Genomic DNA, 16,658 nt, shown 5'->3' with positions numbered 1-16,658 from the left:
TGTTAAGAAATGAGCAAAACAGAGCTAGAATTTCTCTCTCAGCCAGAGACCAGGGGATATATATCTTTGTTTATTAACTTCAAAAATTATTAATCAAACCATTTGAAATTTCTCACATCACTGAAAATTAAAACCAGACATATCTACCACATAGCCAGGGATTTAGCTGAAAGGGAACTTTGTGGCCTGAGGCATGCTAAAGTTGTTTTCAATTACTTTGTCCGCATACAAAACCTTGAGGAAGCCATACAAAGTAAACAGCACTGGAAGATCAGAGAACAAAACCATTAAGCTAATAGAATTCATGGCCAAAATCTTTTTTCTTCTTTTCACCAGTCAGCAGGAGGTATCTCTGCATAGAGTGATTAATTCACCCCCCCTGGAAAGAGACCACATGCGGCATCAATGCATTGCTGGCAACCTTCCCCGGTATGGTTAATGTAAAGTAACACTCACAGTCCTCTGATACATTATGATTCACATAGCACATATTTGCCATGCATATGAAGACAGGATCCTTGTCCCAGAGATCTTACAACCTAAGGTCACAATCTTGCAACCTTTACTCACATGAATGGTCCCACTGAAGTCAATGAAACTTATGTCCCAGAGAGTAAGGATCACTTGTGTGAGTAAAAGGGTTACTGGATCAAGCCCAGACACAGTTCGGTGCAATACATTGACAACAGATGTAAGAAGGTCTATCAAGAAGGTGTGAGTAACAGTACGGGGAAAATTAGCATTGGGAAATAGTTTTTACTTTGAGTAATGACCCATCCACTCCCAGTCTTTATTCAAGCCTAACTGAATGGTGACCAGTTTGCAATTTTTCCCCTACTGTTACTCACACCTTCTTGTCAACTGTTGGAAATGGGCCATCCTAATTATCACTACAAAAGTTTTTTTTCTCCTGCTGATAAACGGTTACTCTTGTTATAGTTGGTATGGCAACACCCATTTTTTCATGTTCTCTGTGTATATATATCTTCCTACTGTATTTTCCACTGCATGCATCCGATGAAGTGGGTTTTAGCCCATGAAAGCTTATGGTCAAATAAATGTGTTAGTCTCTAAGGTGCCACAAGTACTACTGTTCTTTTTGCTGATACAGACTAACACAACTACCACTCTGAGTATAGGATCATCTCCCAAGGAAAAGGCGTTGACCCAGCTTAATTTTTACTCTGGATTTCAGGATAGAGACTGAAAGCTGAGAATGATTTATGACTAGAAAACTCTGACAGGGGATATTTGGGGGGGTATTATAAGGTGAGCTATTCACAATAAAACTCCCCCAAACTATATACAGATTGGGCTGGACAAAAACCAACTCCTTTGAGTCACATTTGCCACAAGGGGAAAGAGAAGCCAGACATGATGTGTACCTTTCCATACACTATTTTGGGATTTTAAGATCCTATTTCTTTTAGTTTAAAAGTTTTTTTTAAAAAAAACAACTTTGCTTTTGCATAAAACTCTTATAATATTAACATAGTCAGACATGGGCTGGGCTGTGACCTGAGGAAATGCAAGGCACTTTGGCAGATAAACAAATAACATCATTCAGAAAACAAGGAGACTTTTCTTGTTTCGTTTGCTGCAGCAATTGGGTTTTATAAACAAAATGGAAATTTGTGGCATGATTTGACTCAACGCTTCATAAACAAAGTTCATTCATATAGTCTACATTGCATCTCTGTATCAATATCAGTAAAAATGATGTTTATGTTTAAGTGCATTATGATTTTTAGAATTGCACACCCATAATTTTAAATGCAAAAACTCGGTGCATTTGCACATACATTACCACAGTTGTGTGTATGTGTAGTAGAAGTCCAACAAGACATTTGGAAACACAATTACCACACAAAATTGCAGTAACTGTGACCACAAATTAGGCAAGCAAATGAACATGAAATTTTGCTTGTGCCGTTCTAAACAAATGGACCAGTACATCCTATAAATGGATATAAACACAGACCCAAAATTCCCCAGACCTTTAAGAGGGCATTTGAAATTCAAATCTAGATCCAGATCTGCACTAGTCCTTGTCTCAAAATTTGGCTGAACCAAAATCCCAGTTCTGAATACCCTTCAACTTCGGAGGGTCTGAAAACCCAACCTCATCTCTAAAGTGTAATGCAGTGCACTCCGAATAAAGCCCATCACTTGAGACTCAAGGGGTGAATCCTTTAACATTGTTCAGTTACTGCAACTGAAAACTGCACGATAAACTTATAGTGTACATCAGTGATAGACTGGTAAATTCCCTAGAGTGTTCCAAAGTGTGCTCACATATACATATTACATGTATTTGTGTCTATAGGGAATTTAGTTGGACCGTCTTTGAAATATATTTACTGATTTAAGTTTACATTGACCACCATACAGTTTATAAACAGCAGAGATTTACCCCCTCAAAGACACCACTCGTATTATATTTGTTGTGAGATGTGAATTGTAGCCCCTTTGTACAAATGGGAAACCTGATGATTTAAGTGATTTGCTTATGGTCACACAGTGAATCAGTAACAGAGGTGGGGTAAGAAAATCAGGGCCTCCTAGCTCCCATGGCTATGCACAGTGCAGTAGATCACACTAAACCAATTCTAAATGAATCTGGTATTCCAAGAATGAAGTTGTAACCATTTCTGACACAGTTCCGCTCTGCTGGCCTTGCACTATTTATATGTCAGTATTTGTTACTTGATGTTTTTGTCGTCTTTAATTTGTAGACTTTTGGGGCCAAATTTGTAGTGGGCTTCTGTTTGGGCACCTGCACATTAGAAAATTACACACCTGGCTGACTGCTGAGTGCAGGCAAATTGTGATGAGTTTTGCACTAAGAAAAATGGAGACACCTGCAAATCTTGTGGGCAACTTTTGGGAGGCCCACCGAAAATCTGGCCCCATGTGATAGAAGCGCAAGTTGCATGACAGAGTGAATGTCGTGGGGAATGTTTATTTCCCCTTCATTCCAGCAGAGATTCTCCTAGTCCAAATTTGCAAGTCTTTCTCCCCTGTGGGGGGATAAAGCTGCATCTTTAAAATTGATTACCTACATCTTCCTGTCTAGACAATGCAAGCCACTGCCAGAAGGAAAGTATAAAATAAGTGAATGAATTCACTGAACCTACTTATCAAAGATCTACAACCTATCCTGAAAGATGATCCCTCTCACTCTCACAGATCTTGGGAGACAGACCAGTCCTTGCTTACATACAGCCTCCCAACCTGAAGCAAATACTCACCAGCAACCACACACCACACAACAAAAACAAAAAAAACAGGAATACTTGTGGCACCTTAGAGACTAACAAATTTATTTGAACATAAGCTTTCATGGGCTACAGCCCACTTCATCAGATGCATAGAATGCAACATATAGTAAGGATATATATACACATACAGAACATGAAAAGGTGGACATAGCCATATCAACTCTAAGGGGCTAATTAATTAAGATGAGCAATTATCAGCAGGAGAAAAAATACTTTTGTAGTGATAATCAAGATGGCCCATCTATTTCCCCATGTTAAGTATTCTCACACCTCTTGTCAACTGTCTGAAATGGGCCATCTTGATTATCACTACAAAAGACTAACACCACTGCTACTCTGAAACCTGCCAGTTTTGTTTGCTTGAAACTAATCAGCTCTCTTGCTCATTTCAGTTCACCACAACCTGAGGGCTGGTCTGTTAACTGTTGCATATTACTTTGCATCTCCCTATGGAAGTCATTTCAGCTTCCCTCTGAATGAAGGTGTGTGTGTGTGCGCGCGCGCGTGTGTGCCTGCGTGCACGCACTTGTGGTCAGCTTTTAAAATAATGCACTGGTGATTCAGAGAGACATTCATCAGCCTCTGGTGAAAAATTGGGAAAACAGACCTGTGCGGGTTACATTCAATTAGAAGTAAATACAAAGCAGCGTGAGAAATCGCTTCCGCCTACTGCTTCCCTTTTCCTGCTGTACACGAAAAGATAAGAAAACACTTAGAAGCTCTCTCCTAAGTTTACAAGGAAGGAATAGCATACGATTTCAGCCTGCAGCTCCCGCTAGCTCAAATTGGATCTGCAAGCCTGCTAAATTCCATACTCCCCTTTAGACATGGAGAGGGGTTTCCACGTGAAACCAATGGCTCTCAAAGTCTTTAACAATGAACTATTTCCCCAGCCAAATTCTTCATCTTCCCTGTGTCTATTAAAATGCTCAGCTACATGAAAAATAACATTAGGAAACTACTGAGGAGACAGGGCGAAGATATATTTGTTTAGGTACCTCCTGCTTGCTTCACATTTTCCATCTTGGCTGTTGAATTTATCTCCTGGGAGGAAGAATTTTACATTTGGTGTCTAATCACCTACTAATCATTCATTCTCTCAGACTGCAATGTTTCCAAGGATGCCTGCAGCCCTTTATTCACAAATGTTCCAACCTGAACTGAAAGCCTCATTCTCTTGTCCTATGGAGACCAGGGTATCAGTAGCTGTCACTAAGCACGAAGGCCTCAGCCAGCCACTGGATCGTATAGCAGTCGGCATGCTTGTTTTAGTTAAAGCAATAAAGGGGAAACATGTCACATGTTTTTGTTCAATATAATGTAGTCAGGACATTCCAAGAGAACACAAACCGGAGGAACTCTCTTCCCTAGTTCTTTTTACTACTTAACGAAGCAGCCTAAAAAGGCCTCAAATGATAATCATTTGAACATCTGATTCTGCTCAATGGTGACATTTTATTATGCTCATTTTTATATGTTTTATTTTGAGGCAATTTTATTAACATTCCAGGGACCTAAATCTCATTTACGCTGTCTCTCTAATGAGATTCAGACCCCCAAGTGTTTGGGCTTTCTGGTCCCTAAAGAGACAGTACTGGGTTAAGCTAGAGCTTTGGCAAAGAGGAGGCAATAGAGAGTCATGGTTAGAGCAAGTGCTAGAGCGTGAGACCTATAGGTTCTATTCTTGACTCTTTTGGCGCTGACTTGCTCTAAGACCTTGGGCAAGGCCCTATGTCTTTCTGTGTCTCCCTTTCCTCTCCACTGTGTAGATAAACTGTCTTGAGACAATGGTTCCAAGGTACTTTGACCACTCATTGATACTGTTTAGGAGGGGAAAAAATGCTTTTTTGCTGTTGCTAGCAGGGCCGGCTCCAGGCGCCAGCGTTCCAAGCATGTGCTTGGGGTGGCAATTTTCAAGGGGCGGCATTTTGGCCCTTTTCAAAGGGTTGCATTTTGGCACACTGGTTTTTTTTTGCTTGGGGCAGCAAAAAGTCTGGAGCCAGCCCTGGTTGCTGGTATGTGATTCGCTCCTTTTTCAAGCACTGGTGAAGTGAAAACATAATCTTCTCAAGCAGATTGTCTAGTGTTTGGTTATCATTTCCGGAGTTTGACCAAACCAAACAAACAGATAACTGTAGGAGGTTGACCAACACAAATGAGTTTTTAAAGGGAAAATTACTGAGGAATACACTCAAATGAAACAGGGTAATTGATTCCTATATAAAGCACCATATGTAGCACCTGGTTATGGGTTTGCAGGTGTATTAGTAGGTGAGATATATGGGTATTGTTTTACTGTGATGGATAAGATTTATTACACTTGTGTGGAAATGTGAATTTACTTAATGTTAAGAAGGATAAACGGTATAATTTAAGGGATTCTATTTTCTGTTCATATATGTTAATGACAAAAAATAAAAAGTTTAAACAGCATCATACACACCCTCTGTGTCTCAAGTAAAACACTAATTCACCATGGGTGCAACTCAAACTGGTTAAGCACAGGGTAAGCAATAATGGGGAAAATTAACCCATGCTAGCCTAGTCTGCGATAGCATGACCACATCCCTGTGCCTGCTTCCACACTTGTGCTGTATCTGGATATTTCAATCAGTAGAAAAAACAAGAGTACTTGTGGCACCTGAGAGACTAACAAATTTATTTGGGCATAAGCTTTCATGGGTTACAGCTCAATACATTTTCTACAAAATATATTGGTTAGTCTCTCAGGTGCCACAAGTACTCCTGTTCTTTTTGCAGATACAGACTAATACGGCTACTACTCTGAAACCTGTCAATCAGTAGAGCATCCCAAGATTCATAGCCTGCACTTCAGCATGCTGCCCTATGCTTTCATTCACAGGGTGGGGTGGGACAACTTATCTGCTCAGAGCAGGGATTGTGGGAAGAAATGGACTACAGCCACAGAGTTCATTTCTTGGCATGCCCTCTCCAAGGGTCTCCAGGGGTCTGTCTCAAACCTGGGCTGTGGAAACTTTCTCTCCTCTTTGTGATAACCCTAGGTGCCATCTTCAGGGATGGGATTACTCTCTCTGGCCTGTCTCCGTGTAAGCTGCAAGTCAGACTCCCTTGCCTTAAGCAAGGGCGGCTCTAGACATTTTGCCGCCCCAAGCATGGAGGGTCCTCTGGTCCCATGGCTTTGGCGGACCTCCCGCAGGCACGGAAGGTCCGCTGAAGCCGCGGGACCAGCAGACCCTCCACAGGGAAAGCCGCCAAAGGCACCCTGCCTGCCGCCCTAGCAGCAACCAGCAAAGCGCCCCAAGCAGCTTGCCACCCCAGGCATGCGCTTGGAGCGCTGGTGCCTGGAGCCACCCCTGGCCTTAAGTATCCCCCAATAGCCTATAAAAAGAGTCTGCTATTATACGGAATGGCTTCAGAACTGCCACATACATACCTTGGGCATTTCCCACCCTTGGATGGGAATCACATGTTATGCAGGACTCTATAGCGGCCTCAGTTTCCCCACTTTCAGCTGGGCTCAGCCACAGCAATACTGAGCTCTGCCTCAGTTTCCCACTTTCAGCTGAGCTCTTGGCTGCAGCAACACTGAGCTGTGTGTGATGCTGGAGAAACTGCAAACAGGAAGCTGAGCAGAAGGGATGAGGAAACTGAGCAGAGGCAGAATGAAAGCCCACTTCTGGTTAAGGAGGGGGCTATGGAAAGGAAGGGTAGGACTTTCACATCTCAATTGTTGTGTCCACCTGCAGTTTCAAGTCTTCACTGCAATCACCTCAAGATAGTAATAAGCACAGTAAGCATTATTAACAGCTACCACAGGAAGAACAAGAGTACTTGTGGCACCTTAGAGACTAACAAATTTATTTCAGCATGAGCTTTCGTGAGCTACAGCTCACTTCTTCAGATGCACAGAATGGAACACATAGACAGGAGATATTTATACATACAGAGAACATGAAAAGATGGAAGTATGCATACCAACAGGAAGAGTCTAATCAAATGAGATGAGCTATCATCAGCAGGGGAAAAAAAACTTTTGAAGTGATAATTAAGATGACCCATAGAAGGTGTGAAGAGAACTTAACATAGGGAAATAGATTCAATTAGTGTAATGACCCAGCCATTCCCAGTATCTGTTAAGGCCTGAGTTAATTGTATCTAATTTGCATATTAATTCGAGCTCAGCAGTCTCGGTTTGGAGTCTGTTTTTGAAGCTTTTTTGTTGCAAAACTGCCACCTTCAAGTCTGCCACTGAGTGGTTAGAGAGGTTGAAGTGTTCTCCCACTGGTTTTTGAATGTTATGATTCCTGATGTCAGACACAAATCTGAGAAACTAACACATTTATTTGGGCATAAGCTTTTGTGGGCTAAAACCCACTTCACCAGATGCATGGGCTGAAAAATACAGTAGGCAGGTATACAGCACATGAAAAGGTGGGAGTTGCTTTACTAAGTGAGGGGTCAGTGCTAAACGAGGCCAATTCAATTAGAGTGGATGTGGCCCATTCCCAAGAGTTGACAAGAAGGGGTGAATATCAACAGATTCCTCTTTGTTAGGCTCTAAGGTGCCACAAGGACTCCTTGTTTTTTTAAATGATGCTTCAGATTCCAAATCCAATATACATTCTCCAGAATAGTTACTTGGTTTATAGCCCTCAGAGACTCTGCTATGTAATTTAGACATAGCACAGTGCGCGAGAGTAAGAAACAGAGTGGAAATGGGGTGAGGAAGGATGTAAGCTGCAGTGATAAAATCTCAGTTACTCAGCTTTACATGCACATCACAGTAATTCAGTTACATTTTATCAACAACCAAAAAAACCCAAATTAACACATGCACTGCAGGTGATGGAAGCAGCAGGGGGCTTCACGAAATGGGGACCGAGATTTCTTGGAAAAGTGTGATGAAACGCTTGTGCCACTAAGTTGACTAATAACATGAGAAACTCAGCAAAAACTCCACTGTGAAGCCCTCCATTCCTTACTTCCCTGTGGTTTCTCTCAGTACCTGCTAGAAAAACATAGTAGCATTGCTGACGTCTCAAGCCATCCATTCATTAGTCATTTGTGTGAGCACTGTCTAATTTTCAAACGTGCCTAGACACCTAACACCTATTCATTTCAATAGCATTTAGGCACCAAACACATTTAATTGCTCTGTTTCCCATCTGCTAAATGGAATACTAGTATTTGCCAATGATGATAACTATATTAAAGATTGTGAGACGCTCAGATACTATTTAGGTAATAAATACACACAATTACCTAACACAGACAGATTTTAAGACTAGAAGACGAGGCCATTATGATCATCTAATTTAACCTTCTGCATAACCTGGAGCAAAGAACCTAAACCAATAATTTCTGTATCAAACCCATCATTTTTGTTTGAGCTAGAGCTTATCAATTAGAATGTTATCCAGTCTCAGCTTAAAGCCTTCAAGTGATGAAGCATCCACATGTGTCTAGGGGAATTGTTCCAGTGCTTAATTACCCTCATAGTTATTAAAGGAAGCATAGATTGCTGGCTAAGCCTGCACTTCTCCTCTTCCTTCAATTTTGCTTTACTATCAGGGGTTATATCTGACATGCCCTATTAACCAGTCTGGTTTCAGATGTCCATATAAACCAGCTGCAGGTTCCTCTAGGTTTACAGGAACTACATTCGATATATCTAGTCATTTCATTTTCTCTTTAGCTCCAGTGAATCTTTAGACTGTTACTTCCTCAAAGTAGGGAAATGTTAAGTGTCTGGCAAACTTCTAATGATACAGCACCATGTAACTGTAAGGACAATTGACTGATCTGCCCTAATATTTGGCAAGATTCTTTTAAAGAGAATTTTTCAAATTAGCCCAAAATATAGGCCCAAATTTTCAGAACTGCATACCTATCACTGCAATTTGCACACATAATTGAAGTAGATCTACCCGCAAAACTATCAGTTTAATGTCTAATTAGCCATTTACATGCACAATTATCATAGTTGCACAAACTACCCTAGTAATTTTGCACTTAAATGAGACATGAAATGTATGTTCAGTTTGACATGTGCTCTTCTGAATATCTGGTCCATAATCTTTACAAGAAAATCAGAGAAGAGGATTGGAATATGAACAAGCTTATTTCTTGCTAAGAAGGGGAAGTAGATGGGTTGGACACAGCAGAAGTCTGCTTCACTGAGTTCAACACAGTCTGTGCAGACAAAATGCTAAGCAAGGAGCAAACACACAGAACTTGATTCTGGAACCCGTGCTCACACCGAGGGTATGGTGACATTTCCAATGCTACAGATGCACTGCTGGAACGCTTCAATGTAGACACTACCTACACGCTGAGAGGAGGGCTTCTCCCAAGAAGAGGCAGTAGGTAGGTCAATGGAAGAATTCTTCTGTTGACCTAGCATGGTTTACACTGGGGATTAAGGTCGTATAACTGCATTGCTCAGGGATGTGGATTTTTCACACCCATGATAGATGTAACCATACTGCTGTAAATTCTTAGTGTAGATGAGGCCTTCATGGCAGTTACCCAAATAGTCTCATTTAAATCAATATAAAAGAAGTGACAGACAACAAAATAAAACCACCCCTAATGAGGGGCAGTAGCTTCATCGCCGGGAGACCCCCCCCCCCCCCCCCACTGACGAAGCACTGTCATGAAAACAAAAAAGCTTTTTGTTCTTAAAACTTTTGTCGTTCAAGGGGGTGTTTTTTTCAAACCCTGAGCAGCAAAAGTTTTAACCACAAAAGTGCAGTTTAGACATAGCCTTAGGCCCACTCAGCGTGTTTGGGTTGCAGTATCAAGCCCATAATCTTGTGTTATGTTTGCATCTGATGGTCTGGTTTTACTAATAACCCTAAAAGTACTAGCTGAACATTAAATGTTACATATATGTAAAAGTCAGAGCCTTACAGGGAAGTCTGAGCTAGAAAACAATGTCCTCTTTGACTTGAAACCACAAGAGAACACCCACAGCAGAATGCTTGATTCAAAGAGGAAAGTAAAAAGTAAGTCTGTTATTATAAAACAAACTCTTCTGTATTTCATTAACAGCGGGACAGTTGTAGCTTCTTCGAATTAATTTAAAATGCAAGAGTCACAATGATCACTAAAGAGTTAAAAACGGGGTAGGAGAGAGGAAAATTTGGCGAGCTCAGTTGATTGAATGAGTCTCTTTTAAATGTCACTTCTCTCTCTTTGAATACAGGAAAAGAGCTGCATATCAGCATGCAGCACACTACAGACTAGCCTAGGTAATATCAAATATTGTATTTTTCTAATGCCTTTCGTCTCAGGATCTGATACTTTGCAGACATCAAGGCCTGGTCTACCCTTGAAAGTTGTACCAGTATGTTGTACCAGTATGACTTATTAGGATAGGCTGAGGGAACTGGGCTTATTTAGTCTGCAGAAGAGAAGGGTGAGGGGGGATTTGATAGCAGCCTTCAACTACCTGAAGTGAGATTCCAGAAAGGATGGAGCTAGGCTGTTCTCAGTGGTGGCAGATGACAGAACAAGGAGCAATGGTCTTAAGTTGCGGTGGGGGAGGTCTAGGTTGGATATTAGGAAACACTTTTTCACTAGGAGGGTGGTGAAGCACTGGAATGGGTTACCTAGGGAGGTGGTGGAATTTCCATCCTTAAAGGTTTTTAAGGTCAGGCTTGACAAAGCCCTGGCTAGGATCATTTAGTTGGTGTTGGTCCTGCTTTGAGCAGGGGATTGGACTAGACAACCTCCTGAGGTCTCTTCCAAGCCTAATATTCTATGATTCTATGATGGTTAAGGGGTGTGAATGTGATTTTTACCACTATCATTATACTGGTACAAGCCTAGTGTGGAAGCAGTTATATTAGTATAAAGATGCCTGATAGCTTATACCTTTCCTGTAGGGCAATAGTTACACCTTAAAGAAGCACCTTTACACTGATATAACTGCATCCATACTGGGGTGGATGGGGATAAGTAACTGATTTAGATATACTGGTGAAATTAGAGTAGTACAAATTTCTACTATAGAAAAGGCCTCATCCTCATGGCACTCAAGCAAAGTAGGTCATATTATTATACACATTATATGAATGGGTGTAAACTGAGGCACAGAGTGGTGAAGGCACAGTGATTCAGTGGCAGATCCAGGAAGAGAGCTCAGGACTCCTGCCTGTCTGCCTGTAATTTGCTGTAAACCCTGGGATTTTCAAAGGTGCCTAAATTACTTGTGATCTTAAATCACTTAGGTGTTTTGGAAAATCCCACTCTAACACCACACTCAGTTGACAAGATCAACTTAGACTAGAGAGGGGGTGTCATAAATAGATAGCTAAGGGTTAATGTTTCTTTTACCTGTAAAGGATTAACAAAGGGAACCAAACACCTGACCAGAGGACCAATCAGGAAACTGGATTTTTCAAAGTCAGGGAGGGAAATTTTGGGGTCTGAGTCTTTTGTCTGTCTCTCAGCTATGAGAAGGTTCTTTCTATCTTCTAATCTTCTGTTTCCAAATTGTAAGTACAGGTAGAAAAACAATATAGGCTTTTATGTTGTTTTGGTTGTATTTACATGTGTGTAGCTTGCTGGAATGTTTCAAATTGGATATCTTTTTGAATTCAGACTGTTTATTCATATTTCTCTATAAGCATAGCCTGTATTGTCATTAATGCAGAGATAGACTGTTCATGTGTTTTTTCTTCTTTTTTATAAAACTTTCTTTTTAAGACTTGTTTGAGTTTTTCTCTCTGGCTAGGTTAAGGAACGACGGGAGAGGAATTCTCTTTGTGTTTAGATCTACGGGGGTGAAACTCTGCAGCACCAGGAATGGTGGAGAGGAGGAGAGATAGAATCTTCTGTTTCCTTGTATTTGGGGTTTGTCTCTTTGTGAATGAGGAGACATGCTTCTTGGTATGGTGATGTAAAGAGATTGCATACAGTACTCCCAGGTTAGCCAGAGAGGAAGTCTGGGTGGAGAGAGAGGAGAAGGGAAGTGGTTATTTCCCTTTGCGGTAAGACTCAGGGTTCTGGGTCTTGGGGTCCCTCCAGGGAAGGTTTTGGTGAGACCAGAGGGGGCCAAAACCCTGGAATTTTTGGATGGTGGCAGTGAGATCAAAGCTAAGCTGATAATTAAGCTTAGAAGGGTTCATGCTAGGCACCCAGATTTCTGGACACTAAGGTCCAGATTTGGGAGTTAGGCTTATGATAGGGGGGAAAACTAGTCTTTGATGAAAAGTCAAGGCAGAATAACCGAGAATAATCACTTTCAGTTTAACAGTGAGAGAGAGATGCAAAATAACATAGCGCTTTTCATCCAAAGACATCCCAATTCTTTACAAAGGTATGTAAGCAACAGGGTGGGGGAGGAGTTTGTTGAAATAGGACCAAAGAGCAACAAGATGCCAAGGTAGTAAAATTTTCTTTTAAATAGTTATGGCTCACAAATCTTTTGAGTTGAGAGGCTCTATATAAATGTGAGATTTACAGCTGGACTCCACCATATCTAGGTAATAACAATAGCTCACAGCATGAATTCAGCTTACAGTTCTTCTGCAAGGAAATAATGCCAATGGGTGAGGAACATTATTTTGTTAAAAATACAATTCTGAGAAGTAACTCAAGTTTTTGTGTTAAAAACCAAATGTAGATTCCTTACTATTACTTTTCTTTAAAAATTTCCCCAAGTTTGAGCTTAAATTGTATATGCGTTGTCCTGTTCCTGTGGTGCTATTCACATGCATAATCCCCAATGAAAGAGTTATGGCTTACGTATTACTCCCCATGCTTCAAAGCTATTTCTGAAATGCTTTAGAGCATGGGCCAGATTGTCATACAAATCAGATGCAAAATGTGCTTGTCTAATATGCACACATGTAAACTGTACATCACTAATTAACCACATGCAAGCACAATTATCCAAATTGCACAAATTAACTGCAACATAACATGCCTAATTTGGTTAAAAAGCCGCCCTTTTGCCCATTGCTAAAAGGCAGTCACCTCTGGGGAAGAGCACGGTGTCTGTTTAACAGCTCACAGAAACTGTTTAGGACATCGTATTGAATCAAAAAGTAAAACTGTTTCAACTTTCCAAATAAATTCAGCCTTCGGCAAAGCCAATTTGGCACAAAGCCAAGGGGCTACTTAAACTATCTAAGTCCTGAAAATAGGACTTAATGAGACTGAGGTTGTCCATAGGTTCTTGGACTGGTCCAAGGTGAATTTCACCTTAATTTAGCTTCTAATTTTTGAACTGAAGAGATCTTTCCCGTGCATAATGCTCTTAATCAAACAGTTATGACCTCTTTACTGCATACAAAGGAAATCCCTTGGTCTGGGTTCACCTCCTTTTCTTTTCCTGACTCAGTTTTCACACATACAAATATAGGATTTCAACAGTTTCCTGTGGGCACTAGGAAAAAAGAGAAGCCCGGCTAGCAGTACTCACACTCCAGTGCTACTGCACACCCAGTTCCCTCAGGCAACTCTGAATGAAGCAATGTCAGTACTTTAGGATCATTAGCCACTCGGGGGAGGCAGTTTTAAGAGGAGCTTGAGCAGATCAAGGTTCAGTTCTTGATCCCCGTGTGATGCTTGGGCAAATCAGTTATGTCTGTCTTAACCTCATTTCCCAATCGTAAAATGAGGATACTAATATTTCCTCTCTCTGCCACTTTTTGTCTGTCTTGTCTATTTATATTATAAGCTCTTCATGGCAGGGACTGTCTCTTACTTAGTGTCCAGATGGCATCTAGCATATCCAAAGGCTTGATCTTGGGTGGGGTCTCTAGACTGGGGCTATGTAATGTAAAATAATATCCTCCCCCACCCGATTTCTTGGCCTTCCAATGCCAATAAGCCCCATGGGACCTTGCAAGGAGGAAACTGAAGGTGTCTGCAACTTCCTCCTTGCATTATCGGTGACCATGCCAAACTGGTAAGAATACAGCATCATGCTAGCACCATCTTTTGTTCCTGACATACAGGCTTCTGTTGCTGTTCTCAGAGATCTAACACAATGTAAAATACAAAAGCAAATTTCCCAGATCAGTGGTTTTGAACTTGTGGTCCACGCACCCTGGGGGTCTGCAGACTATGTCTAAGATTTCAAAAGGGGTCCAAGCCTCCATTTGAAATTTTGTAGGGGGCCGCAAATGAAAAAAAGGTTGAAAACCACTGTCTTAATTCAATATAGCTTGGCCTTTCAGTGGCTCCAGCTTTAACACGCAGATCATTGTTCTGCCATTCTTGGGAGCATGGCAGTGGTGCAGGCTCCCTGGTGCAGCGCTCCAAACGTTCTGCGCCGAACACATGAAGAAGAGGAAGCAGCGTCAGAATGATCAACCACAAGATAAAACTGAAAGGATATGAGATCTGCTGGCTCATCGCTTCTGAGCACCCAAAACCAGCAGCTTGCATGCAAAACACAGATTTAAGAAAAAAAAATGCAGGCCAACACCAGGCTGTAAAAATTAATCAATATAATAGAGGGAAAATGTTCTCCCTAGAAAGAATTTGTGGGATAATGCAGGCACACACACAATCTCTCTCAACCTATGTTAGAAGGATTTATAAAAGAGGGATTATTTCAGAGAGAGGGTAGTCAAAATGGTGGAATCAGACATTAACGCTGGAATCAAATAGGATGAATGGGACAAATTCATCCCTCAAGTAACCCTGCTGAAGACAATGGAGTTCCTACAAGTGGGGTGAGTTTGGCACATCGTATATAAGCACCATTTGGACAGCAATAAAGAGAATTATGCAGGATCAGACTTAGAAAAGCCAGTACAGGGAGGTGTTAGCGAAAACCTTCCAAAGAAACCCAATAACATATTTTATGATCTGTCAAACATAGGTGGCTGTGAGTCTGTAGTTTCGAATCATCTGACTGCTAGACAACTGCAGCCCCATCAACACTTTGCAGGCAGCATCAGCTTCCTATTCTTCAGTCTTAAAAGGAAGAGAACTTGCTGAACATTAACTTTAGTTAGTTAATAGACCATTCCCAGCCAGTTGCTAAAAGGCTCCTCTACATTTTCAGCAGCACAGTCTCTACTAGTTATAACCATAACAACCACCATCACCACTCGTCTGCTTTATTTCTTTCACTTCTGTACAATTTAAACTAAAAAAGAGTGAATACAAAAGTTGAAATGTTCTGAGGGAAAGAAATAAAAATCAGCGCCAAGCAAATTTTATTACCTAAAAGCTTTGGATTTTACTAGCCTGCTCTGGTTTCAGATGTCATAAACCATACAGGTGTAACTCTGTCATATTGCTTTGCACCCATATGAACCTTATTATGTTAGACTGAACTGAAATCCAGTGACTATTTCCAAGTTTATAATAAATCCTCATAAAGAAACTGTCCACATTTTCCCCATATACATCTGTTCGGAAGCACATCTGTTTGAGAGAGTATAACATTAATCTTTTGGATTTGCAGTTCAGTATCCTTAAGTCTGACTGTAAAATTATGATAAAACTAGGAATATCTGTTCCTGTCTCCACCAGGAAATGTAAATCCCTCCTTGACTGCTATCAGTTAGAGGAAAGAAGTGAAGAACTGTTATTTCCCCCCACCTCTATCCCTTCATGTCATAAGAATCCCCTTCACTGTGATAAACATCCCACTGGTGGGCATTATCTTGGAAAGGTAAATGATATCAACTTGTAAGCAACATAAGGAATGAGTAAGTGCGGATTGCTCATTTATGTCATAGAGCCATAAGATTTAATACATACTGTCCTGGGTCATGAATTTGTCAGCTCCATAAACTGAGCGATTGCAAATGTTTAAATCAACAGACTGAGGTACACCAAATACAGGATTGCTGTTTATTGCCCTAAACGCCTTGCTCACGTTCCTTACACATAAGCACAATCCAGATGAAATAAATAAGGACCACTCCTGTAAGGGCCAAGGTCTCACTCCTGCAAGATGCTGAGCACTATGACCTGATCCAGGAAAACACTTACGCATGTGCTTAAATTCAAGCATATGCTTAGACCCACTAAAGTCAGTGGGATTGTTCATGTGCTTAATGTGTTTTGCTGGATCAGACTAGAAGATTTAGTGCCTTACAGTTCAAGCCTGAATGCAAGAGGAAAGTTTGAAGGATCTGGCCCTGACTTTGGCTAATCAAAGTTAATTTTTGTATCTGTGACTGATATACTTGTATCATTTCCACATACTACTGTAACTTCTGAGAACACCAATCAAAAATTGTCCTTACTTCCTGAACAATATTAGCTGAAACCAGGGGGGGGGCCTAAGAAAGGTGATAACTTAAAAGATTGCCATATCCCACAGGAATACTGCTCAGTTACTCAGCCATCCTTTTATCCAAGACTGTTAATGGTGTAAGTGAGAACGGTCCACCTTACAATGACATTAAATTCCATAAA

The 16,658-nt window shown here is 41.0% G+C and overlaps 1 protein-coding gene across 4 annotated transcripts in view; it reads right to left on the bottom strand.

The window, feature by feature from the left end:
• Positions 1 to 16,658, bottom strand: part of NFATC2 (nuclear factor of activated T cells 2) — a 117,337-nt gene that overhangs the window by 82,927 nt on the left and 17,752 nt on the right. The gene's annotated exons all lie outside the window — the stretch shown is intronic.

Source organism: Chelonoidis abingdonii, chromosome 14 (genome assembly GCF_003597395.2).
Source record: "Chelonoidis abingdonii isolate Lonesome George chromosome 14, CheloAbing_2.0, whole genome shotgun sequence".
Lineage (NCBI taxonomy): Eukaryota > Metazoa > Chordata > Testudines > Testudinidae > Chelonoidis > Chelonoidis abingdonii.
The sequence above is the reverse complement of the archived record's forward strand: the minus strand, read 5'-3'. Positions and strand labels throughout refer to the sequence as shown.